Source organism: Semicossyphus pulcher, unplaced genomic scaffold (assembly GCF_022749685.1).
Source record: "Semicossyphus pulcher isolate SPU_LCO1_2020_fin unplaced genomic scaffold, fSemPul1.0.p SCAF_22, whole genome shotgun sequence".
NCBI lineage: Eukaryota > Metazoa > Chordata > Actinopteri > Labriformes > Labridae > Semicossyphus > Semicossyphus pulcher.
Genome location: NW_027211696.1, coordinates 396,890 through 424,273, shown reverse-complemented (window position 1 = coordinate 424,273; position 27,384 = coordinate 396,890).

The window sequence follows — 27,384 nt, the reverse complement described above, 5'->3', positions numbered from 1 at the left end:
TCATGCTCTAGAATGTTGGGGTACCTTTGATGCATGCTGTAGGGACTACGAATGACAAGTACTTTGTGATGTCATGGTCTAGAATGTTGGAGTACCTTTGATACATGCTGTAGGGACTACTAATGACCAGTACTTTGTGAGGTCATGGTCTAGAATGCTGGAGTCCTTTGATGCATGCTGTAGGGACTACTAATGACAACTACTTTGTGATGTCATGGTCTAGAATGTTGGAGTACCTTTGATACATGCTGTAGGGACTACTAATGACCAGTACTTTGTGATGTCATGGTCTAGAATGTTGAGGTACATTTGATGCATGCTGTAGTGACTACTAATGACAAGTAACTTGTGATGTCATGGTCTAGAATGTTGGGATATGTTTGATGCATGCTGTAGGGACTACTAATGATATTGCTTTGTGATGTCATGGTCTAGAATTTTGGGATACATTTGATGCATGCTGTAGGGACTATTAATGATATTACGTTGTGATGTCATGCTCTGGAATGTTGAGATACATCTGATGCATACAGTAGAGACTTCTAATGACAAGTACTTTGTGATGTCATGGTCTAGAATGTTGGAGTACCTTTGATGCATGATGTAGGGACTACTAATGACAACTACTTTGTGATGTCATGGTCTAGAATGTTGGGATACATTTGATGCATGCTGTAGGGACTACTACTGACAAGATTATTGTGATGTCATGCTCTAGAATGTTGGGGTACATTTTGTGCAAGCTGTAGGGACTTCTAATGACAAGTACTTTGTGAGGTCATGGTCTAGAATGTTGGGATACATTCCATGCATGCTGCAGTGCCTCCTAATGATGTCACTTTGTGATGTCATGGTCTAGAATGTTGGGATATTTTTGATGCATGCTGTAGGGACTACTACTGACAAGTACATTGTGATGTCATGCTCTAGAATGTTGGGGTACATTTTGTGCAAGCTGTAGGGACTACTAATGACAAGTACTTTGTGATGTCATGGTCTAGAATGTTGGAGTACCTTTGAAGCATGCTGTAGGGACTACTAATGACCAGTACTTTGCGAGTTCATGGCCTAAAATGTTGGAGTACCTTTGATGCATGCTGTAGGGACTACGAATGACAAGTACTTTGTGATGTCATAATCTAGAATGTTGGAGTACCTTTGATACATGCTGTAGGGACTACTAATGATATTGCTTTGTGATGTCATGGTCTAGAATGTTGGGATACATTTGATGCATGCTGTAGGGACTATTAATGATATCACGTTGTGATGTCATGGTCTAGAATGTTGGAGTACCTTTGAAGCATGATGTAGGGACAACTAATGACAAGTACTTTGTGATGTCATGGTCTAGAATGTTGGAGTACCTTTGATACATGCTGTAGGGACTACTAATGACCAGTACTTTGTGATGTCATGGTCTAGAATGTTGAGGTACATTTGATGCATGCTGTAGGGACTACTAATGACAAGTAACTTGTGATGTCATGGTCTAGAATGTTGGGATACATTTGATGCATGCTGTAGGGACTATTAATGATATTACGTTGTGATATCATGCTCTGGAATGTTGAGATACATCTGATGCATACAGTAGAGACTTCTAATGACAAGTACTTTGTGATGTCATGGTCTAGAATGTTGGAGTACCTTTGATGCATGATGTAGGGACTACTAATGAAAACTACTTTGTGATGTCATGGTCTAGAATGTTGGGATACATTTGATGCATGCTGTAGGGACTACTACTGACAAGATTATTGTGATGTCATGCTCTAGAATGTTGGGGTACATTTTGTGCAAGCTGTAGGGACTACTAATGACAAGTACTTTGTGAGGTCATGGTCTAGAATGTTGGAGTACCTTTGAAGCATGATGTAGGGAATGATCATGACAAGTACTTTGTGATGTCATGGTCTAGAATGTTGGGATACATTTGATACATGCTGTAGGGACTACTAATGACCAGTACTTTGTGATGTCATGGTCTAGAATGTTGAGGTACATTTGATGCATGCTGTATTGACTACTAATGACCAGTACTTTGTGAAGTCATGGTCTAGAATGTTGGGATACAATTAATGCATGTGGTAGTGACAACTAGTTACATCATTTCAAGGTGTCATGGTCTAGAATGTTGGAGTACCTTTGATGCATGCTGTAGGGACTACTAATGACCAGTACTTTGTGAAGTCATGGTCTAGAATGTTGGAATACTTTTGATGCATGCTGTAGGGAATACTTATGGTATTGCTTTCTGATGTCATGGTCTAGAATATTGGGATACATCTGATGCATAATGTAGAGATTTCTAATGACAAGTACTTTGTGATGTCATGGTCTAGAATGTTGGGACACATTTGATGCATGCCGTAGTGACTACGCATGATATCACTTTGTGATGTCATGCTCTGGAATGTTGGGGTACATTTGGTGCATGCTGTAGGGACTACTCATCACAAGTACTTTGTGATGTCATGCTCTAGAATGTTGGGGTACCTTTGATGCATGCTGTAGGGACTACGAATGACAAGTACTTTGTGATGTCATGGTCTAGAATGTTGGAGTACCTTTAATACATTCTGTAGGTACTACTAATGATATTGCTTTGTGATGTCATGTTCTAGAATGTTGGGATACATTTGATGCATGCTGTAGGGACTATTAATGATATTATGTTGTGATGTCATGCTCTGGAATGTTGGGGTACATTTGGTGCATGCTGTAGGGACTACTCATCACAAGTACTTTGTGATGTCATGCTCTAGAATGTTGGGGTACATTTTGTGCAAGCTGTAGGGACTACTAATGACAAGTACTTTGTGATGTCATGGTCTAGAATGTTGGAGTACCTTTGAAGCATGATGTAGGGAATAATAATGACAAGTACTTTGTGATGTCATGGTCTAGAATGTTGGGATACATTTGATGCATGATGTAGAGACTATTAATTATTTTACTTTGTGATGTCATGGTCTAGAATGTTGGGATACATTTGATGCATGCTGTAGGGACTATTAATGATATCACGTTGTGATGTCATGGTCTAGAATGTTGGAGTACCTTTGAAGCATGGTGTAGGGACAACTAATGACAAGTACTTTGAGAGGTCATGGTCTAGAATGTTGGAATACTTTTGATGCAAGCTGTAGGGACTACTAATGACAAGTACTTTGTGAGATCATGGTCTAGAAAGTTGGAGTCCTTTGATGCATGCTGTAGTGACTACTAATGACAAGTACTTTATGAGATCATGATCTAGAAAGTTTGAGTCCTTTGATGCATGCTGTAGTGACTCCTAATGATATCTCTTTGTGATGTCATGTTCTAGAATGTTGGAGTACCTTTGATGCATGATGAAGGGAATAATAATGACAAGTACTTTGTGATGTCATGGTCTAGAATGTTGGAATACTTTTGATGCATGCTGTAGGGACTACTTATGGTATTGCTTTGTGATGTCATGGTCTAGAATGTTGGGATAGATTTGATGCATGATGTAGAGACTATTAATTATTTTACTTTGTGATGTCACGCTCTAGAATGTTGGGATACATCTGATGCATACTGTAGAGATTTCTAATGACAAGTACCTTGTGATGTCATGGTCTAGAATGTTGGGACACAATTGATGCATGCTATAGGGACTCCTAATGATATCTCATTGTGATGTCATGGTCTAGAATGTTGGGGTACATTTGGTGCATGCTGTAGGGACTACTCATCACAAGTACTTTGTGATGTCATGCTCTAGAATGTTGGGGTACCTTTGATGCATGCTGTAGTGACTCCTAATGATATCTCTTTGTGATGTCATGGTCTAGAATGTTGGGATACATCTGATGCATTCTGTAGAGATTTCTAATGACAAGTACTTTGTGATGTCATGGTCTAGAATGTTGGGACACATTTGATGCATGATGTAGAGACTATTAATTATTTTACTTTGTGATGTCATGCTCTGGAATGTTGGGGTACATTTGGTGCATGCTGTAGGGACTACTCATCACAATTACTTTGTGATGTCATGCTCTAGAACGTTGGGGTACCTTTGATGCATGCTGTAGGGACTACGAATGACAAGTACTTTGTGATGTCATGGTCTAGAATGTTGGAGTACCTTTGATACATGCTGTAGGGACTACTAATGATATTGCTTTGTGATGTCATGGTCTAGAATGTTGGGATACATTTGATGCATGCTGTAGTGACTATTAATGATATTACGTTGTGATGTCATGCTCTGGAATGTTGACATACATCTGATGCATACAGTAGAGACTTCTAATGACAAGTACTTTGTGATGTCATGGTCTAGAATGTTGGAGTACCTTTAATGCATGATGTAGGGACTACTAATGACAACTATTTTGTGATGTCATGGTCTAGAATGTTGGGATACATTTGATGCATGCTGTAGGGACTACTACTTACAAGATTATTGTGATGTCATGCTCTAGAATGTTGGGGTACATTTTGTGCAAGCTGTAGGGACTTCTAATGACCAGTACTTTGTGAGGTCATGGTCTAGAATGCTGGAGTCCTTTGATGCATGCTGTAGGGACTACTAATGACAAGTACTTTGTGATGTCATGGTCCAGAATGTTGGAGTACCTTTGATACATGCTGTAGGGACTACTAATGACCAGTACTTTGTGATGTCATGGTCTAGAATGTTGGGGAACATTTGGTGCATGCTGTAGGGACTACTCATCACAAGAACTTTGTGATGTCATACTCCAGAATGTTGGGGTACCTTTGATGCATGCTGTAGGGACTACGAATGACAAGTACTTTGTGATGTCATGGTCTAGAATGTTGGAGTACCTTTGATACATGCTGTAGGGACTACTAATGACCAGTACTTTGTGAACTCATGGTCTAGAATGCTGGAGTCCTTTGATGCATGCTGTAGGGACTACTAATGACAGGTACTTTGTGATGTCATGGTCTAGAATGTTGGAGTACCTTTGATACATGCTGTAGGGACTACTAATGACCAGTACTTTGTGATGTCATGGTCTAGAATGTTGGGATATGTTTGATGCATGCTGTAGGGACTACTAATGATATTACATTGTGATGTCATGCTCTGGAATGTTGAGATACATATGATGCATACAGTAGAGACTTCTAATGACAAGTACTTTGTGAGGTCATGGTCTAGAATGTTGGAGTACCTTTGATGCATGCTGTAAGGACTACTAATGACAAGTACTTTGTGAGGTCATGGTCTAGAATGTTGGAGTACATTTTATGCGTGCTGTGGGGACTACTAATGATTTCATTTTATAATGTAATGCTCTGGAATATTGGGGTACATCTGAAGCATATTGTAGGTACTTTTAATGACAAGTACTTTGTGATGTCATGCTCTAGAATGTTGGGGTACCTTTGATGCATGCTGTAGGGACTACGAATGACAAGTACTTTGTGATGTCATGGTCTAGAATGTTGGAGTACCTTTGATACATGCTGTAGGGACTACTAATGACCAGTACTTTGTGAGGTCATGGTCTAGAATGCTGGAGTCCTTTGATGCATGCTGTAGGGACTACTAATGACAACTACTTTGTGATGTCATGGTCTAGAATGTTGGAGTACCTTTGATACATGCTGTAGGGACTACTAATGACCAGTACTTTGTGATGTCATGGTCTAGAATGTTGAGGTACATTTGATGCATGCTGTAGTGACTACTAATGACAAGTAATTTGTGATGTCATGGTCTAGAATGTTGGGATATGTTTGATGCATGCTGTAGGGACTACTAATGATATTGCTTTGTGATGTCATGGTCTAGAATTTTGGGATACATTTGATGCATGCTGTAGGGACTATTAATGATATTACGTTGTGATGTCATGTTCTAGAATGTTGGGATACATTTGATGCATGCTGTAGGGACTATTAATGATATTATGTTGTGATGTCATGCTCTGGAATGTTGGGGTACATTTGGTGCATGCTGTAGGGACTACTCATCACAAGTACTTTGTGATGTCATGCTCTAGAATGTTGGGAATTCCTTGGATGCATGCTGTAGGGACTACTAATGATATTGCTTTGTGATGTCATGCTCTGGAATGTTGGGATACATCTGATGCATGCTGTAGTGACTACGCATGATATCACGTTGTGACGTCATGCTCTAGAATGTTTGGGAACATTTGGTGCATGCTGTAGGGACTACTGATGACAAGTACTTTCTGAGATCATGGTCTAGAAAGTTGGAGTCCTTTGATGCATGCTGTAGTGACTCCTAATGATATCTCTTTCTGATGTCATGTTCTAGAATGTTGGGATATATTTGATGCATGCTGTAGGGACTACTCATCACAAGTACTTTGTGATGTCATGCTCTGGCATGTTGAGGTACCTTTGATACATGCTGTACTGACTATTTTATGATGTAATGCTCCGGAATGTTGGGATACATCTGATGCATACTGTAGAGACTTCTAATGACAAGTACTTTGTGATGTCATGCTCTAGAATTTTGGGATACTTTTGAAGCATGCTGTAGGGATTATTAATAATATTACTTTGTGAGGTCATGCTCTGGAATGTTGGGACAAATTTGATGCATGCTGTAGTGACTACGCATGATATCACTTTGTGATGTCATGCTCTGAAATGTTGGGGTACATTTGGTGCATGCTGTAGGGACTAGTTATGATATTGCTTTGTGATGTCATGGTCTAGAATGTTGAGGTACATTTGATGCATGCTGTAGAGACTATTAATTATTTTACTTTGTGATGTCATGCGCTAGAATGTTGGGGTACATTTGGTGCATGCCGTGGGGACTACTCATCACATGTACTTTGTGATGTCATGCTCTAGAATGTTGGGGTACCTATGATGCATGCTGTAGGGACTACTAATGACAAGTACTTTGTGATGTGATGGTCTAGAATGTTGGAGTACCTTTGATACATGCTGTAGGAACTACTAATGACCAGTACTTTGTGAGGTCATGGTCTAGAATGCTGGAGTCCTGTGATGCATGCTGTAGGGACTACTAATGACAAGTACTTTGTGATGTCATGGTCTAGAATGTTGGAGTACTTTTGATACATGCTGTAGGGACTACTAATGACCAGTACTTTGTGATATCATGGTCTAGAATGTTGAGGTACATTTGATGCATGCTGTAGGGTTTATTAATGATATTACGTTGTGATGTCATGCTCTGGAATGTTGCGATATTTTGGATGCATGCTGTACTGATTACTAATGTTATCATTTTATGATGTAATGCTCTGGAATGTTGGGATACATCTGATGCATACAGTAGAGACTTCTAATGACAAGTACTTTGTGATGTCATGGTCCAGAATGTTGGGATACATTTGATGCATGCTGTCGTGACTACGCATGATATCACTTTGTGATGTCACGGTCTAGAATGTTGGGATACCTTTGATGCATGCTGTAGGGACTACTAATGATATTGCTTTGTGATGTCATGGTCGAGAATATTGGGATACATTTGATGCATGCTCTCGGGACTATTAATTATATTACGTTGTGATGTCATGCTCTGGAATGTTGAGATATTTTTGATGCATGCTGTACTGACTACTAATGATATAATTTTATGATGTAATGCTCTGGAATGTTGGGATACATCTGATGCATACTGTAGAGACTTCTAATGACAAGTACTTTGTGATGTCATGCTCTAGAATGTTGGGATACTTTTGAAGCATGCTGTAGGGATTATTAATAATATTACTTTGTGAGGTCATGCTCTGGAATGTTGGGGTACATTTGGTGCATGCTGTAGGGACTAGTCATCACAAGTACTTTGTGATGTCATGATCTAGAATGTTGGAGTACCTTTGATACATGCTTTAGGGACGACTACTGACAAGTACATTGTGATGTAATGCTCTAGAATGTTGGGGTACATTTTGTGCAAGCTGTAGGGACTACTAATGACAAGTACTTTGTCATGTCATGGCCTAGAATGTTGGAGTACCTTTGAAGCAAGATGTAGGGAATAATAATGACAAGTACTTTGTGATGTCATGGTCTAGAATGTTGGGATACATTTGATGCATAATGTAGAGACTATTAATTATTTTACTTTGTGATGTCATGCTCTAGAATGTTGGGATACATCTGATGCATACTGTAGAGATTTCTAATGACAAGTACTTTGTGATGTCATGCTCTAGAACGTTGGGGTACCTTTGATGCATGCTGTAGGGACTACGAATGACAAGTACTTTGTGATGTCATAATCTAGAATGTTGGAGTACCTTTGATACATGCTGTAGGGACTACTAATGATATTGCTTTGTGATGTCATGGTCTAGAATGTTGGGATACATTTGATGCATGCTGTACTGATTACTAATGTTATCATTTTATAATGTAATTCTCTGGAATGTTGGGATACATCTGATGCATACAGTAGAGACTTCTAATGACAAGTACTTTGTGATGTCATGGTCTAGAATGTTGGGATACATTTGATGCATGCTGTAGTGACTCCTAATGATATCTCTTTGTGATGTCATGCCTTAGAATGTTGGGATACATTCAATGCATGCTATAGGGACTCCTAATGACAAGTACTTTGTGATGTCATGGTCTGTACTGATTACTAATGTTATCATTTTATAATGTAATTCTCTGGAATGTTGGGATACATCTGATTTATACAGTAGAGACTTCTAATGATAAGTATTTTGTGATGTCATGGTCTAGAATGTTGGGGTACATTTGGTGCATGCTGTAGGGACTACTCATCACAAGTACTTTGTGATGTCATGCTCTAGAATGTTGGGGTACCTTTGATGCATGCTGTAGTGACTCCTAATGATATCTCTTTGTGATGTCATGGTCTAGAATGTTGGGATACATCTGATGCATTCTGTAGAGATTTCTAATGACAAGTACTTTGTGATGTCATGGTCTAGAATGTTGGGACACATTTGATGCATGATGTAGAGACTATTAATTATTTTACTTTGTGATGTCATGCTCTGGAATGTTGGGGTACATTTGGTGCATGCTGTAGGGACTACTCATCACAATTACTTTGTGATGTCATGCTCTAGAACGTTGGGGTACCTTTGATGCATGCTGTAGGGACTACGAATGACAAGTACTTTGTGATGTCATGGTCTAGAATGTTGGAGTACCTTTGATACATGCTGTAGGGACTACTAATGATATTGCTTTGTGATGTCATGGTCTAGAATGTTGGGATACATTTGATGCATGCTGTAGGGACTATTAATGATATTACGTTGTGATGTCATGCTCTGGAATGTTGACATACATCTGATGCATACAGTAGAGACTTCTAATGACAAATACTTTGTGATGTCATGGTCTAGAATGTTGGAGTACCTTTAATGCATGATGTAGGGACTACTAATGACAACTATTTTGTGATGTCATGGTCTAGAATGTTGGGATACATTTGATGCATGCTGTAGGGACTACTACTGACAAGATTATTGTGATGTCATGCTCTAGAATGTTGGGGTACATTTTGTGCAAGCTGTATGGACTTCTAATGACCAGTACTTTGTGAGGTCATGGTCCAGAATGTTGGAGTACCTTTGATACATGCTGTAGGGACTACTAATGACCACTACTTCGTGATGTCATGGTCTAGAATTTTGTGGTACATTTGGTGCATGCTGGAGGGACTACTCATCACAAGTACTTCCTGATGTCATGCTCTAGAATGTTGGGGTACCTTTGATGCATGCTGTAGGGACTACGAATGACAAGTACTTTGTGATGTCATGGTCTAGAATGTTGGAGTACCTTTGATACATGCTGTAGGGACTACTAATGACCAGTACTTTGTGAGGTCATGGTCTAGAATGCTGGAGTCCTTTGATGCATGCTGTAGGCACTACTAATGACAAGTACTTTGTGATGTCATGGTCTAGAATGTTGTAGTACCTTTGATACATGCTGTAGGGACTACTAATGACCAGTACTTTGTGAGGTCATGGTCTAGAATGCTGGAGTCCTTTGATGCATGCTGTAGGGACTACTAATGACAAGTACTTTGTTAGATCATGGTCTAGAAAGTTGGAGTCCTTTGATGCATGCTGTAGTGACTCCTAATGATATGTCTTTGTGATGTCATGTTCTAGAATGTTGGGATATAAATGATGCATGCTGTAGGGACTACTACTGACAAGTACATTGTGATGTCATGCCTTAGAATGTTGGGATACATTCGATGCATGCTGCAGTGCCTCCTAATGATGTCACTTTGTGATGTCATGGTCTAGAATGTTGGAGTACCTTTGATGCATGATGTAGGGACTCCTAATGACAACTACTTTGTGATGTCATGCTCTAGAATGTTGGGATATATTCGATGCATGCTGCAGTGCCTCCTAATGATGTCACTTTGTGATGTCATGGTCTAGAATGTTGGAGTACCTTTGATACATGCTGTAGGGACTACTAATGATAAGTAAGTTGTTATGTCATGCTCTGGAATGTTGAGATAGTTTAATATATGCTGTAGTGACAACTAATGATTTCATTATATGATGTCATGCTCTAGAATGTTGGGGTACATTTTGTGCAAGCTGTCGGGACTACTAATGACAAGTACTTTGTGATGTCATGGTCTAGAATGTTGGGATACATTTGATGCATGCTGTAGTGACTACGCAAGATATCTCTTCGTGATGTCATGGTCTAGAATGTTGGGGTACATTTGGTGCATGCTGTAGGGACTACTCATCACAAGTACTTTGTGATGTCATGCTCTAGAATGTTGGGGTACCTTTGATGCATGCTGTAGTGACTCCTAATGATATCTCTTTGTGATGTCATGGTCTAGAATGTGGGAGTACCTTTGAAGCATGATGTAGGGAATAATAATGACAAGTACTTTGTGACGTCATGGTCTAGAATGTTGGGGTACCTTTCATGCATGATGTAGGGACTACTAATGATAAGTACGTTGTGATGTCATGGTCTGGAATGTTGAGATAGTTTAATACATGCTGTAGTGACTCCTAATGATATCTCTTTGTGAGGTCATGGTCTAGAAAGTTGGAGTACATTTGATGCATGCTGTAGGGACTACTAATGATAAAAACGTTGTGATGTCATGGTCTAGAATTTTGGGATACATTTGATGCATGCTGTAGGGACTACTACTGACAAGTACATTGTGATGTCATGGTCTAGAATGTTGGAGTACATTTGATGCATGCTGTAGGGACTACTAATGATAAGTACTTTGTGATGTCGTGCTCTGGAATGTTGAGATAGTTTAATACATGCTGTAGTGACTCCAAATGATATCTCTTTGTGATGTCATGGTCTAGAATGCTGGAATACATCTGATGCACACTGTAGAGATTTCTGATGACAAGTACTTTGTGATGTCATGCTCTAGAATGTTGGGACACATGTGATGCATGCTGTAGTGACTACGGATGATATCACTTTGTGATGTAATGCTCTGGAATGTTGGGATACATTTGGTGCATGCTGTAGGGACTACTCATCACAAGTACTTTGTGATGTCATGCCTTAGAATGTTGGGATACATTCGATGCATGCTGCAGTGCCTCCTAATGTCACTTTGTGATGTCATGGTCTTGAATGTTGGAGTACCTTTGATACATGCTGTAGGGACTACTAATGACCAGTACTTTGTGAGGTCATGGTCTAGAATGCTGGAGTCCTTTCATGCATGATGTGGGGACTACTAATGAGAAGTACTTTGTGATGTCATGGGCTTGAATGTTGGAGTACCTCTGATACATGCTGTAGGGACTACTAATGACCAGTATTTTGCGAGTTCATGGCCTAAAATGTTGGAGGAGTACCTTTGATGCATGCTGTAGGGACTACTAATGACAAGTACTTTGTGAGGTCATGGTCTAGAATGTTGGAGTACATTTGATGCATGCTGTAGGGACTACTAATGATAAGTACGTTGTGATGTCATGCTCTGGAATGTTGAGATAGTTTAATACATGCTGTAGTGACTACTAATGATTTCATTATATGATGTAATTTTCTGGAATGTGGGGATACATCTGATGCATACTGTAGAGACTTCTAATGACAAGTACTTTGTGAGATCATGGTCTAGAAAGTTGGAGTCTTTTGATGCATGCTGTAGTGTCTCCTAATGATATCTCTTTGTGATGTCATGGTCTAGAATTTTGGAGTACCTTTGATGCATGATGTAGGGACTACTAATGACAAGTACTTTGTGATGTCATGCTCTAGAATGTTGGGATACATTCGATGCATGCTGCAGTGCCTCCTAATGATGTCACTTTGTGATCTCATGGTTTAGAATGTTGGGATACATTTGATGCATGCTGTAGGGACTACTACTGACAAGTACATTGTGATGTCATGCTCTAGAATGTTGGGGTACATTTGATGCATGCTGTAGGGACTACTAATGACAAGTACTTTGTGAGGTCATGGTCTAGAATGTTGGAGTACCTTTGAAGCATGATGTAGGGAATAATAATGACAAGTACTTTGTGATGTCATGGTCTATAATGTTGGGATACATTTGATGCATGCTGTAGGGACTACTACTGACAAGTACATTGTGATGTCATGGTCGAGAATGTTGGAGTACATTTGATGCATGCTGTAGGGACTACTAATGATAAGTACGTTGTGATGTCATGCTCTGGAATGTTGAGATAGTTTAATACATGCTGTAGTGACTCCTAATGATATCTCTTTGTGATGTCATGGTCTAGAATGCTGGAATACATCTGATGCACACTGTAGAGATTTTTGATGACAAGTACTTTGTGATGTCATGCTCCAGAATGTTGGGACACGTGATGCATGCTGTAGTGACTACGCATGATATCACTTTGTGATGTAATGCTCTGGAATGTTGGGATACATTTGGTGCATGCTGTAGGGACTACTCATCACAAGTACTTTGTGATGTCATGCCTTAGAATGTTGGGATACATTCGATGCATGCTGCAGTGCCTCCTAATGTCACTTTGTGATGTCATGGTCTTGAATGTTGGAGTACCTTTGATACATGCTGTAGGGACAACTAATGACCAGTACTTTGTGAGGTCATGGTCTAGAATGCTGGAGTCCTTTCATGCATGATGTGGGGACTACTAATGAGAAGTACTTTGTGATGTCATGGGCTTGAATGTTGGAGTACCTCTGATACATGCTGTAGGGACTACTAATGACCAGTACTTTGCGAGTTCATGGCCTAAAATGTTGGAGTACCTTTGATGCATGATGTAGGGAATAATAATGACAAGTACTTTGTGATGTCATGGTCTAGAATGTTAGGATACATTTGATGCATGCTGTAGGGACTACGAATGTTATCACTTTGTGATGTCATGCTCTGGAATGTTGGGATAAATTTGGTGCATGCTATGAGGACTTCCAATGACAAGTACTTTATGAGGTCATGGTCTAGAATGTTGGAGTACCTTTGATGTATGCTGAAGGGACCATTAATTATTTTACTTTGTGATGTCATGCTCTAGAATGTTAGGATACATCTGATGCATGCTGTAGAGACTATTAATTATTTTACGTTGTGATGTCATGCTCTAGAATGTTGGGATACATCTGATGCATACTGTAGAGATTTCTATTGACAAGTACTTTGTGATGTCATGGTCTAGAATGTTGGGATACATTTGATGCATGCTGTAGTGGCTACGCATGATATCACTTTATGATGTCATGGTCTAGAATTTTGGGATACATTTGATGCATGCTGTAGGGACTACTAATGACAAGTAACTTGTGATGTCATGGTCTAGAATGTCGGGATATGTTTGATGCAAGCTGTAGGGACTACTAATGACAAGTACTTTGTGAGGTCATGGTCTAGAATGTGGGAGTACCTTTGAAGCATGATGTAGGGAATAATAATGACAAGTACTTTGTGACGTCATGGTCTAGAATGTTGGGGTACCTTTCATGCATGATGTAGGGACTACTAATGATAAGTACGTTGTGATGTCATGCTCTGGAATGTTGAGATAGTTTAATACATGCTGTAGTGACTCCTAATGATATCTCTTTGTGATGTCATGGTCTAGAATGTTGGAGTACCTTTGATGCATGCTGTAGGGACTACTAATCACAAGTACTTTGTGATGTCATGGTCTTGAATGTTGGGATACATTTGATGCATGCTGTAGGGATTATTAATTATATTGCGTTGTGATGTCATGCTCTGGAATGTTGGGATACATCTGATGCATACTGTAGAGACTTCTAATGACAAGTACTTTGTGATGTCATGGTCTAGAATGTTGGAGTACCTTTGATGCATGATGTAGGGACTACTAATTACAAGTACTTTGTGATGTCATGCTCTAGAATGTTGGGATACATTCGATGCATGCTGTAGGGACTACTACTGACAAGAACATTGTGATGTCATGCTCTAGATTGTTGGGGTACATTTGGTGCATGCTGTAGGAACTACTAATGACAAGTACTTTGTGAGGTCATGGTCTAGAATGTTGGAGTACCTTTAATGCATGTTGTAGTGACTACTAGTTATATCATTTCAAGTTGTCATGGTCTAGAATGTTGGGATACAGTTAATGCATGTGGTAGTGACTACTAGTTACATCATTTCAAGGTGTCATGGTCTAGAATGTTGGAGTACCTGTGATGCATGATGTAGGGACTACTAATGACAAGTACTTTGTGATGTCATGCTCGAGAATGTTGGGATACATTCGATGCATGCTGCAGTGCCTCCTAATGATGTCACTTTGTAATGTCATGGTCTAGAATGTTGGGATACATTTGATGCATGCTGTAGGGACTACGCATGATATCACTTTGTGATTTCATGCTCTGGAATGTTGGGATACATTTGGTGCATGCTGTAGGGACTACTAATGACAAGTACTTTGCAAGGTCATGGCCTAGAATGTTGGAGTACCTTTGATGCATGCTGTAGGGAATACTAATGACAAGTACTTTGTGAGGTCATGGTCTAGAATGTTGGAGTACATTTGATGCATGCTGTAAGGACTACTAATGATAAGTACGTTGTGATGTCATGCTCTGGAATGTTGAGATAGTTTAATACATGCTGTAGTGACTCCTAATGATATCTCTTTGTGATGTCATGGTCTAGAATGTTGGGGTACCTTTGATGCATGATGTAGGGACTACTAATGACAAATACTTTGTAATGTCATGCTCTAGAATGTTGGGATACATTCGTTGCATGCTGCAGTGCCTCCTAATGATGTCACTTTGTGATGTCATGGTCTTGAATGTCGGAGTACCTTTGATACATGCTGTAGGGACTACTAATGACCAGTACTTTGTGAGGTCATGGTCTAGAATGCTGGAGTCCTTTGATGCATGATGTGGGCACTACTAATGACAAGTACTTTGTGATGTCATGGGCTTGAATGTTGGAGTACCTCTGATACATGCTGTAGGGACTACTAATGACCAGTACTTTGCGAGGTCATGGCCTAAAATGTTGGAGTACCTTTGTTACATGCTGTAGGGACTACTAATGACAAGTACTTTGTGAGGTAATGGTCTAGATTGTTGGAGTACATTTGATGCATGCTGTAGGGACTACTAATGATTTCATTATATTATGTAATGCTCTGGAATGTGGGGATACATCTGATGCATACTTTAGAGATTTCTAATGGCAAGTACTTTGTGATGTCATGGTCTAGAATGTTGGGACACATTTGATGCATGCTGTAGTGACTCCTAATGATATCTCTTTGTGATGTCATGGTCTAGAATGTTGGAGTACCTTTGATGCATGATGTAGGGACTACTACTGACAAGTACATTGTGATGTCATGCTCTAGAATGTTGGGGTACATTTTTTGCATGCTGTAGGGACAACTAATGACAAGTACTTTGTGAGGTCATGGTCTAGAATGTTGGAGTACCTTTGATGCGTGATGTAGGGAGTACTCATGGTATTGCTTTGTGATGTCATGGTCTAGAATGTTAAGTTACATTTGATGCATGCTTTAGTGACTACTAATGACAGGTAACTTGTGATGTCATGGTCTAAAATTTTGGAGTACCTTTGATACATGCTGTAGGGACTACTAATGACCAGTACTTTGTGATGTCATGCTCTAGAATGTTAAGGTACATCTGATGCATACAGTAGAGACTTCTAATGACAAGTACTTTGTGAGGTCATGGTCTAGAATGTTGGAGTACCTTTGAAGCATGATGTAGGGAATAATAATGACAAGTTCTTTGTGAGGTCATGGTCTAGAATGTTGGGATACATTTGATGCATGCTGTAGGGACTACGCATTATATCACGTTGTGATGTCATGCTCTGGAATGTTGGGATACATTTGATGCATTATGTAGGGACTACTAATGATAAGTACGTTGTGATGTCATGCACTGGAATGTTGAAATAATTTAATGCATGCTGTATTGACTCCTAATGATATCTCTTTGTGATGTCATGGTCTAGAATGTTGGAGTACCTTTGATGCATGATGTAGGGACTACTACTGACAAGTACATTTTGATGTCATGCTCTAGAATGTTGGGGTACATTTTGTGCATGCTGTAGGGACAACTAATGACAAGTACTTTGTGGGGTCATGGTCTTGAATGTTGGAGTACCTTTGATGTGTGCTGTAGGGACTACTTATGGTATTGCTTTGTGATGTCATGGTCTAGAATGTTGGGATACATTTGATGCATGCTGTAGAGACTATTAATTATTTTACTTTATGATGTCATGCTCTAGAATGTTGGGATACATCTGATGCATACTGTAGAGATTTCTAATGAGAAGTATTTAGTGATGTCATGGTCTAGAATGTTGGGATACATTCGTTGCATGCTGCAGTGCCTCCTAATGATGTCACTTTGTGATGTCATGGTCTTGAATGTTGGAGTACCTTTGATACATGCTGTAGGGACTACTAATGACCAGTACTTTGTGAGGTCATGGTCTAGAATGCTGGAGTCCTTTGATGCATGATGTGGGGACTACTAATGACAAGTACTTTGTGATGTCATGGGCTTGAATGTTGGAGTACCTCTGATACATGCTGTAGGGACTACTAATAACCAGTACTTTGCGAGGTCATGGCCTAAAATGTTGGAGTAACTTTGATGCATGCTGTAGGGACTACTAATAACCAGTACTTTGCGAGGTCATGGCCTAAAATGTTGGAGTAACTTTGATGCATGCTGTAGGGACTACTAATGACAAGTACTTTGTGAGGTAATGGTCTAGAATGTTGGAGTACATTTGATGCATGCTGTAGGGACTACTAATGATAAGTACGTTGTGATGTCATGCTCTGGAATGTTGAGATAGTTTAATACATGCTGTAGTGACTACTAATGATTTCATTATATGATGTAATGCTCTGGAATGTGGGGATACATCTGATGCATACTTTAGAGATTTCTAATGACAAGTACTTTGTGATGTCATGGTCTAGAATGTTGGGACACATTTGATGCATGCTGTAGTGACTCCTAATGATATCTCTTTGTGATGTCATGGTCTACAATGTTGGAGTACCTTTGATGCGTGCTGTAGGGAGTACTTATGGTATTGCTTTGTGATGTCATGGTCTAGAATGTTGGCATACATTTGATGCATGCTGTAGTGACTACGCATGATATCACTTTGTGATGTCATGCTCTGGAATGTTGGGGTACATTTGGTGCATGCTGTAGGGACTACTAATGATCAGTACGTTGTGATGTCATGCTCTGGAATGTTGAGATAGTTTAATACATGCGTTTGTGACTCCTAATGTTTTCTCTTTGTGATGTCATGGTCTAGAATGTTGGAGTACTTTTGATGCATGATGTAGGGACTACTACTGACAAGTACTTTGTGATGTCATGCTCTAGAATGTTGGGGTACATTTTGTGCAAGCTGTAGGGACTAGTAATAACAAGTACTTTGTGAGGTCATGGTCTACAATGTTGGAGTACCTTTGAAGCATGATGTAGGGAATAATAATGACAATTACTTTGTGAGGTCATGGTCTAGAATGTTGGGATACATTTGATGCATGCTGTAGGGACTACGCATGATATCACTTTGTGATGTCATGCTCTGGAATGTTGGGGTACCTTTGATGCATGCTGTAGGGACTACTAATGATAAGTACGTTGTGATGTCATGCACTGGAATGTTGAGATAATTTAATGCATGCTGTATTGACTCCTAATGATATCTCTTTGTGATGTCATGGTCTAGAATGTTGGGATACATTTGGTGCATGCTGTTCGGACTACTAATGACAAATACTTTGTGAGGTCATGGCCTAGAATGTTGGAGTACCTTTGATGCATGATGTAGGGACTACTAATGACAAGTACTTTGTGATGTCATGCTCTAGAATGTTGGGATACATTCGATGCATGCTGCAGTGCCTCCTAATGATGTCACTTTGTGATGTCATGGTCTAGAATGTTGGGATACATTTGATGCATGCTGTAGGGACTACTACTGACAAGTACATTGTGATGTCATGGCCTAGAATGTTGGGATACGTTTGATGCATGCTGTAGGGACTATTAATGATATTACTTTGTGATGTCATGGTCTAGAATGTTGGGATACATTTGGTGCATGCTGTTCGGACTACTAATGACAAATACTTTGTGAGGTCATGGCCTAGAATGTTGGAGTACCTTTGATGCATGATGTAGGGACTACTAATGACAAGTACTTTGTGATGTCATGCTCTAGAATGTTGGGATACATTCGATGCATGCTGCAGTGCCTCCTAATGATGTCACTTTGTGATGTCATGGTCTAGAATGTTGGGATACATTTGATGCATGCTGTAGGGACTACTACTGACAAGTACATTGTGATGTCATGGCCTAGAATGTTGGGATACGTTTGATGCATGCTGTAGGGACTATTAATGATATTACTTTGTGATGTCATGCTCTAGAATGTTGAGATACTTTTGATGGATGCTGTAGTGACTACTAATGATATCATTTTATGATGTGATTCTCTGGAATGTTTGGATACATGTAATGCATACTGTAGAGTCTTCTAATGAAAACTACTTTGTGATGTCATGGCCTAGAATGTTGGGATACGTTTGATGCATGCTGTAGGGACTATTAATGATATTACTTTGTGATGTCATGCTCTAGAATGTTGGGGTACATTTGATGCATGCTTTAGGGACTACTAATGACAAGTACGTTGTAATGTCATGCTCTGGAATGTTGAGATACTTTAATGCATGCTTTAGTGACTAATAATGATTTCATTTTATGATGTAATGCTCTGGAATATTGGGATACATCTGATGCATATTGTAGGTACTTCTAATGACAAGTACTTTGTGATGTCATGGTCTAGAACGTTGGGATACATTTGATGCATGCTGTAGTGACTACGCATGATATCACTTTGTGATGTCATGGTCTAGAATGTTGGGATACATTTGATGCATGCTGTAGAGAGGATACCTTTAATGCATGTTGTAGTGACTACGAGTGATATCATTTCAAGATGTCATAGTCTAGAAAGTTGGAGTACTTTTGATGCATGCTGTCGTTACTATTAATGAAAAGTACTTTTGTGTTGTGGTCGGCTACAGAGATGCTGAAACATTTTTTTTCACACTTGACAATCACTTTCAATGTCCTTATATTACACCCTAGGCATTACACTTTGTGATGTCATGCTCTGGAATGTTGGGATACATTCGTTGCATGCTGCAGTGCCTCCTAATGATGTCACTTTGTGATGTCATGCTCTGGAATGTTGGGATACATTTGGTGCATGCTGTAGGGACAAGGGACAACTAATGACAGGTACTTTGTGAGGTCATGGTCTAGAATGTTGGAGTACCTTTGATGCATGCTGTAATGACTCCTAATGATATCTCTTTGTGATGTCATGGTCTAGAATGTTGGAGTACCTTTGATGCATGATGTAGGGACTACTAATGACAAGTACTTTGTGATGTCATGCTCTAGAATGTTGGGATACATTCGATGCATGCTCCAGTGCCTCCTAATGATGGCACTTTGTGATGTTATGGTCTAGAATGTTGGGATACATTTGATGCATGCTGTAGGGACTACTACTGACAAGTATATTGTGATGTCATGCCTTAGAATTTTGGGATACATTCGATGCATGCTGCAGTGCCTCCTAATGATGTCACTTTGTGATGTCATGGTCTAGAATGTTGGGCTACACTGGATGCATGCTGCAGTGCCTCCTAATGATGTCACTTTGTGATGTCATGCTCTCGAATGTTGGGATACATTCGATGCATGCTGTAGGGACTACCCATGATATCACTTTGTGATGTCATGCTCTGGATTGTTGGAATGCATTTGGTGCATGCTGTAGGGACAACTAATGACAAGTACTTTGTGAGGTCATGGTCTAGAATGTTGGAGTACATTTGATGCATGATGTAGGGAATAATAATGACAAGTACTTTGTGATGTCATGGTCTAGAATGTTGGGATACATATGATGCATGCTGTAGGGACTACGCATGATATCACTTTGTGATGTCATGGTCTAGAATGTTGGGATACATTTGATGCATGCTGTAGTGACTACGCATGATATCACTTTGTGATGTCATGCTCTGGAATGTTGGAGTGCCTTTGATGCATGATGTAGGGACTACTAATGACAAGTACTTTGTGATGTCATGCTCTAGAATGTTGGGATACATTCGATGCATGCTGCAGTGCCTCCTAATGATGTCACTTTGTGATGTCATGGTCTACAATGTTGGGATACATCTGATGCATGCTGTAGGGACTACCCATGATATCACGTTGTGATGTCATGCTCTGGAATGTTGGCATACATTTGGTGCATGCTGTATGGACAACTAATGACAGGTACTTTGTGAGGTCATGGTCTAGAATGTTGGAGTACCTTTGATGCATGCTGTAATGACTCCTAATGATATCTCTTTGTGATGTCATGGTCTAGAATGTTGGAGTACCTTTGATGCATGATGTAGGGACTACTAATGACCAGTACTTTGTGAGATCATGGTCTAGAAAGTTGGAGTCTTTTGATGCATGCTGTAGTGTCTTCTAATGATATCTCTTTGTGATGTCATGGTCTAGAATTTTGGAGTACCTTTGATGCATGATGTTGGGGCTACTAATGACAAGTACTTTGTGATGTCATGCTCTTGAATGTTGGGATACATTCGTTGCAAGCTGCATTGCCTCCTAATGATGTCACTTTGTGATGTCATGGTCTAGAATGTTGGGATACATTTGGTGCAAGATGTAGGGACTACGACTGACAAGTACTTTGTGAGGTCATGGTCTAGAATGTTGGATTACCTTTGATGCATGCTGTAGGGACTACTCATCACACGTACTTTGTGATGTCATGCTCTGGAATGTTGGAGTACCTTTGATGCATGCTGTAGGGAATACGCATGATAGCACTTTGTGATGTCATGCTCTAGAATGTTGGGCTACATTGGATGCATGCTGCAGTGCCTCCTAATGATGTCACTTTGTGATGTCATGGTCTTGAATGTTGGAGTACCTTTGATACATGCTGTAGGGACTACTAATGACAACTACTTTGTGATGTCATGGTCTAGAATGTTGGGATACATTTGATGCATGCTGTAGTGACTCCTAATGATATCTCTTTGTGATGTCATGGTCTAGAATTTTGGAGCACCTTTGATGCATGATGTAGGGACTACTAATGACAAGTACTTTGTGATGTCATGCTCTAGAATGTTGGGATACATTCGTTGCATGCTGCAGTGCCTCCTAATGATGTCACTTTGTGATGTCATGCTCTGGAATGTTAGGATACATTTGGTGCATGCTGTAGGGACAAGGGACAACTAATGACAGGTACTTTGTGAGGTCATGGTCTAGAATGTTGGAGTACCTTTGATGCATGCTGTAATGACTCCTAATGATATCTCTTTGTGATGTCATGGTCTACAATGTTGGAGTACCTTTGATGCATGATGTAGGGACTACTAATGACAAGTACTTTGTGATGTCATGCTCTAGAATGTTGGGATACATTCGATGCATGCTCCAGTGCCTCCTAATGATGTCACTTTGTGATGTTATGGTCTAGAATGTTGGGATACATTTGATGCATGCTGTAGGGACTACTACTGACAAGTATATTGTGATGTCATGCCTTAGAATTTTGGGATACATTCGATGCATGCTGCAGTGCCTCCTAATGATGTCACTTTGTGATGTCATGGTCTAGAATGTTGGGCTACATTGGATGCATGCTGCAGTGCCTCCTAATGATGTCACTTTGTGATGTCATGGTCTTGAATGTTGGAGTACCTTTGATACATGCTGTAGGGACTACTAATGACAAGTTCTTTGTGATGTCATGCTCTAGAATGTTGGGATACATTCGATGCATGCTGTAGGGACTACCCATGATATCACTTTGTGATGTCATGCTCTGGATTGTTGGAATACATTTGGTGCATGCTGTAGGGACAACTAATGACAAGTACTTTGTGAGGTCATGGTCTAGAATGTTGGAGTACATTTGATGCATGATGTAGGGAATAATAATGACAAGTACTTTGTGATGTCATGGTCTAGAACGTTGGGATACATATGATGCATGCTGTAGGGACTACGCATGATATCACTTTGTGATGTCATGGTCTAGAATGTTGGGATACATTTGATGCATGCTGTAGTGACTACGCATGATATCACTTTGTGATGTCATGCTCTGGAATGTTGGAGTACCTTTGATGCATGATGTAGGGACTACTAATGACAAGTACTTTGTGATGTCATGCTCTAGAATGTTGGGATACATTCGATGCATGCTGCAGTGCCTCCTAATGATGTCACTTTGTGATGTCAAGGTCTACAATGTTGGGATACATTTGATGCATGCTGTAGGGACTACCCATGACATCACTTTGTGATGTCATGCTCTGGAATGTTGGCATACATTTGGTGCATGCTGTATGGACAACTAATGACAGGTACTTTGTGATGTCATGCTCTAGAATGTTGGGATACATTCGATGCATGCTCCAGTGCCTCCTAATGATGGCACTTTGTGATGTTATGGTCTAGAATGTTGGGATACATTTGATGCATGCTGTAGGGACTACTACTGACAAGTATATTGTGATGTCATGCCTTAGAATTTTGGGATACATTCGATGCATGCTGCAGTGCCTCCTAATGATGTCACTTTGTGATGTCATGGTCTAGAATGTTGGGCTACACTGGATGCATGCTGCAGTGCCTCCTAATGATGTCACTTTGTGATGTCATGCTCTCGAATGTTGGGATACATTCGATGCATGCTGTAGGGACTACCCATGATATCACTTTGTGATGTCATGCTCTGGATTGTTGGAATGCATTTGGTGCATGCTGTAGGGACAACTAATGACAAGTACTTTGTGAGGTCATGGTCTAGAATGTTGGAGTACATTTGATGCATGATGTAGGGAATAATAATGACAAGTACTTTGTGATGTCATGGTCTAGAATGTTGGGATACATATGATGCATGCTGTAGGGACTACGCATGATATCACTTTGTGATGTCATGGTCTAGAATGTTGGGATACATTTGATGCATGCTGTAGTGACTACGCATGATATCACTTTGTGATGTCATGCTCTGGAATGTTGGAGTGCCTTTGATGCATGATGTAGGGACTACTAATGACAAGTACTTTGTGATGTCATGCTCTAGAATGTTGGGATACATTCGATGCATGCTGCAGTGCCTCCTAATGATGTCACTTTGTGATGTCATGGTCTACAATGTTGGGATACATCTGATGCATGCTGTAGGGACTACCCATGATATCACGTTGTGATGTCATGCTCTGGAATGTTGGCATACATTTGGTGCATGCTGTATGGACAACTAATGACAGGTACTTTGTGAGGTCATGGTCTAGAATGTTGGAGTACCTTTGATGCATGCTGTAATGACTCCTAATGATATCTCTTTGTGATGTCATGGTCTAGAATGTTGGAGTACCTTTGATGCATGATGTAGGGACTACTAATGACCAGTACTTTGTGAGATCATGGTCTAGAAAGTTGGAGTCTTTTGATGCATGCTGTAGTGTCTTCTAATGATATCTCTTTGTGATGTCATGGTCTAGAATTTTGGAGTACCTTTGATGCATGATGTTGGGGCTACTAATGACAAGTACTTTGTGATGTCATGCTCTTGAATGTTGGGATACATTCGTTGCAAGCTGCATTGCCTCCTAATGATGTCACTTTGTGATGTCATGGTCTAGAATGTTGGGATACATTTGGTGCAAGATGTAGGGACTACGACTGACAAGTACTTTGTGAGGTCATGGTCTAGAATGTTGGATTACCTTTGATGCATGCTGTAGGGACTACTCATCACACGTACTTTGTGATGTCATGCTCTGGAATGTTGGAGTACCTTTGATGCATGCTGTAGGGAATACGCATGATAGCACTTTGTGATGTCATGCTCTAGAATGTTGGGCTACATTGGAAGCATGCTGCAGTGCCTCCTAATGATGTCACTTTGTGATGTCATGGTCTTGAATGTTGGAGTACCTTTGATACATGCTGTAGGGACTACTAATGACAACTACTTTGTGATGTCATGGTCTAGAATGTTGGGATACATTTGATGCATGCTGTAGTGACTCCTAATGATATCTCTTTGTGATGTCATGGTCTAGAATTTTGGAGCACCTTTGATGCATGATGTAGGGACTACTAATGACAAGTACTTTGTGATGTCATGCTCTAGAATGTTGGGATACATTCGTTGCATGCTGCAGTGCCTCCTAATGATGTCACTTTGTGATGTCATGCTCTGGAATGTTAGGATACATTTGGTGCATGCTGTAGGGACAAGGGACAACTAATGACAGGTACTTTGTGAGGTCATGGTCTAGAATGTTGGAGTACCTTTGATGCATGCTGTAATGACTCCTAATGATATCTCTTTGTGATGTCATGGTCTAGAATGTTGGAGTACCTTTGATGCATGATGTAGGGACTACTAATGACAAGTACTTTGTGATGTCATGCTCTAGAATGTTGGGATACATTCGATGCATGCTCCAGTGCCTCCTAATGATGTCACTTTGTGATGTTATGGTCTAGAATGTTGGGATACATTTGATGCATGCTGTAGGGACTACTACTGACAAGTATATTGTGATGTCATGCCTTGGAATTTTGGGATACATTCGATGCATGCTGCAGTGCCTCCTAATGATGTCACTTTGTGATGTCATGGTCTAGAATGTTGGGCTACATTGGATGCATGCTGCAGTGCCTCCTAATGATGTCACTTTGTGATGTCATGGTCTTGAATGTTGGAGTACCTTTGATACATGCTGTAGGGACTACTAATGACAAGTACTTTGTGATGTCATGCTCTAGAATGTTGGGATACATTCGATGCATGCTGTAGGGACTACCCATGATATCACTTTGTGATGTCATGCTCTGGATTGTTGGAATACATTTGGTGCATGCTGTAGGGACAACTAATGACAAGTACTTTGTGAGGTCATGGTCTAGAATGTTGGAGTACATTTGATGCATGATGTAGGGAATAATAATGACAAGTACTTTGTGATGTCATGGTCTAGAACGTTGGGATACATATGATGCATGCTGTAGGGACTACGCATGATATCACTTTGTGATGTCATGGTCTAGAATGTTGGGATACATTTGATGCATGCTGTAGTGACTACGCATGATATCACTTTGTGATGTCATGCTCTGGAATGTTGGAGTACCTTTGATGCATGATATAGGGACTACTAATGACAAGTACTTTGTGATGTCATGCTCTAGAATGTTGGGATACATTCGATGCATGCTGCAGTGCCTCCTAATGATGTCACTTTGTGATGTCATGGTCTACAATGTTGGGATACATTTGATGCATGCTGTAGGGACTACCCATGATATCACTTTGTGATGTCATGCTCTGGAATGTTGGCATACATTTGGTGCATGCTGTATGGACAACTAATGACAGGTACTTTGTGAGGTCATGGTCTAGAATGTTGGAGTACCTTTGATGCATGCTGTAATGACTCCTAATGATATCTCTTTGTGATGTCATGGTCTAGAATGTTGGAGTACCTTTGATGCATGATGTAGGGACTACTAATGACAAGTACTTTGTGATGTCATGCTCTAGAACGTTGGGATACATTCGATGCATGCTCCAGTGCCTCCTAATGAGGTCACTTTGTGGTGTTATTGTCTAGAATGTTGGGATACATTCAATGCATGCTGCAGTGCCTCCTAATGATGTCACTTTGTGATGTCATGGTCTAGAATGTTGGGATATATTTGATGCATGCTTTAGGGACTACTAATGACAAGTATTTTGTGAGGACATCGTCTAGAATGTTGGAGTACCTTTGATTCATGCTGTAGGGACTACTAATAACAAGTACTTTGTGATGTCATGCTCTGGAATGTTGGGATACATTTGGTGCATGCTGTAGTGACAAGGGACAACTAATGACAGATACTTTGTGAGGTCATGGTCTAGAATGTTGGAGTACCTTTGATGCATGCTGTAATGACTCCTAATGATATCTCTTTGTGATGTCATGGTCTAGAATGTTGGAGTACCTTTGATGCATGATGTAGGGACTACTAATGACATGTACTTTGTGATGTCATGCTCTAGAATGTTGGGATACATTCGATGCATGCTCCAGTGCCTCCTAATGATGTCACTTTGTGATGTTATGGTCTAGAATGTTGGGATACATTTGATGCATGCTGTAGGGACTACTACTGACAAGTATATTGTGATGTCATGCCTTAGAATTTTGGGATACATTCGATGCATGCTGCAGTGACTCCTAATGATGTCACTTTGTGATGTCATGGTCTAGAATGTTGGGATATATTTGATGCATGCTGTAGGGACTACCCATGATATCACTTTGTGATGTCATGCTCTGGATTGTTGGAATACATTTGGTGCATGCTGTAGGGACAACTAATGACAAGTACTTTGTGAGGTCATGGTCTAGAATGTTGGAGTACATTTGATGCATGCTGTAGTGACTACGTATGATATCACTTCGTGATGTCATGCTCTGGAATGTTGGGGTACATTTGGTGCATGCTGTAGGGACTACGCTCTAGAATGTTGGGGTACATTTTGTGCAAGCTGCAGGGACTACTAATGACAAGTACTTTGTGAGGTCATGGTCTAGAATGTTGGAGTACCTTTGATACATGCTCTAGGGACAATTAATGATATAATTTTATGATGTCATGGTCTAGAATGTTGGGGTACATTTGGTGCATGCTGTAGGGACTACTAATGACAAGTACTTTGTGAGATCATGGTCTAGAATGTTG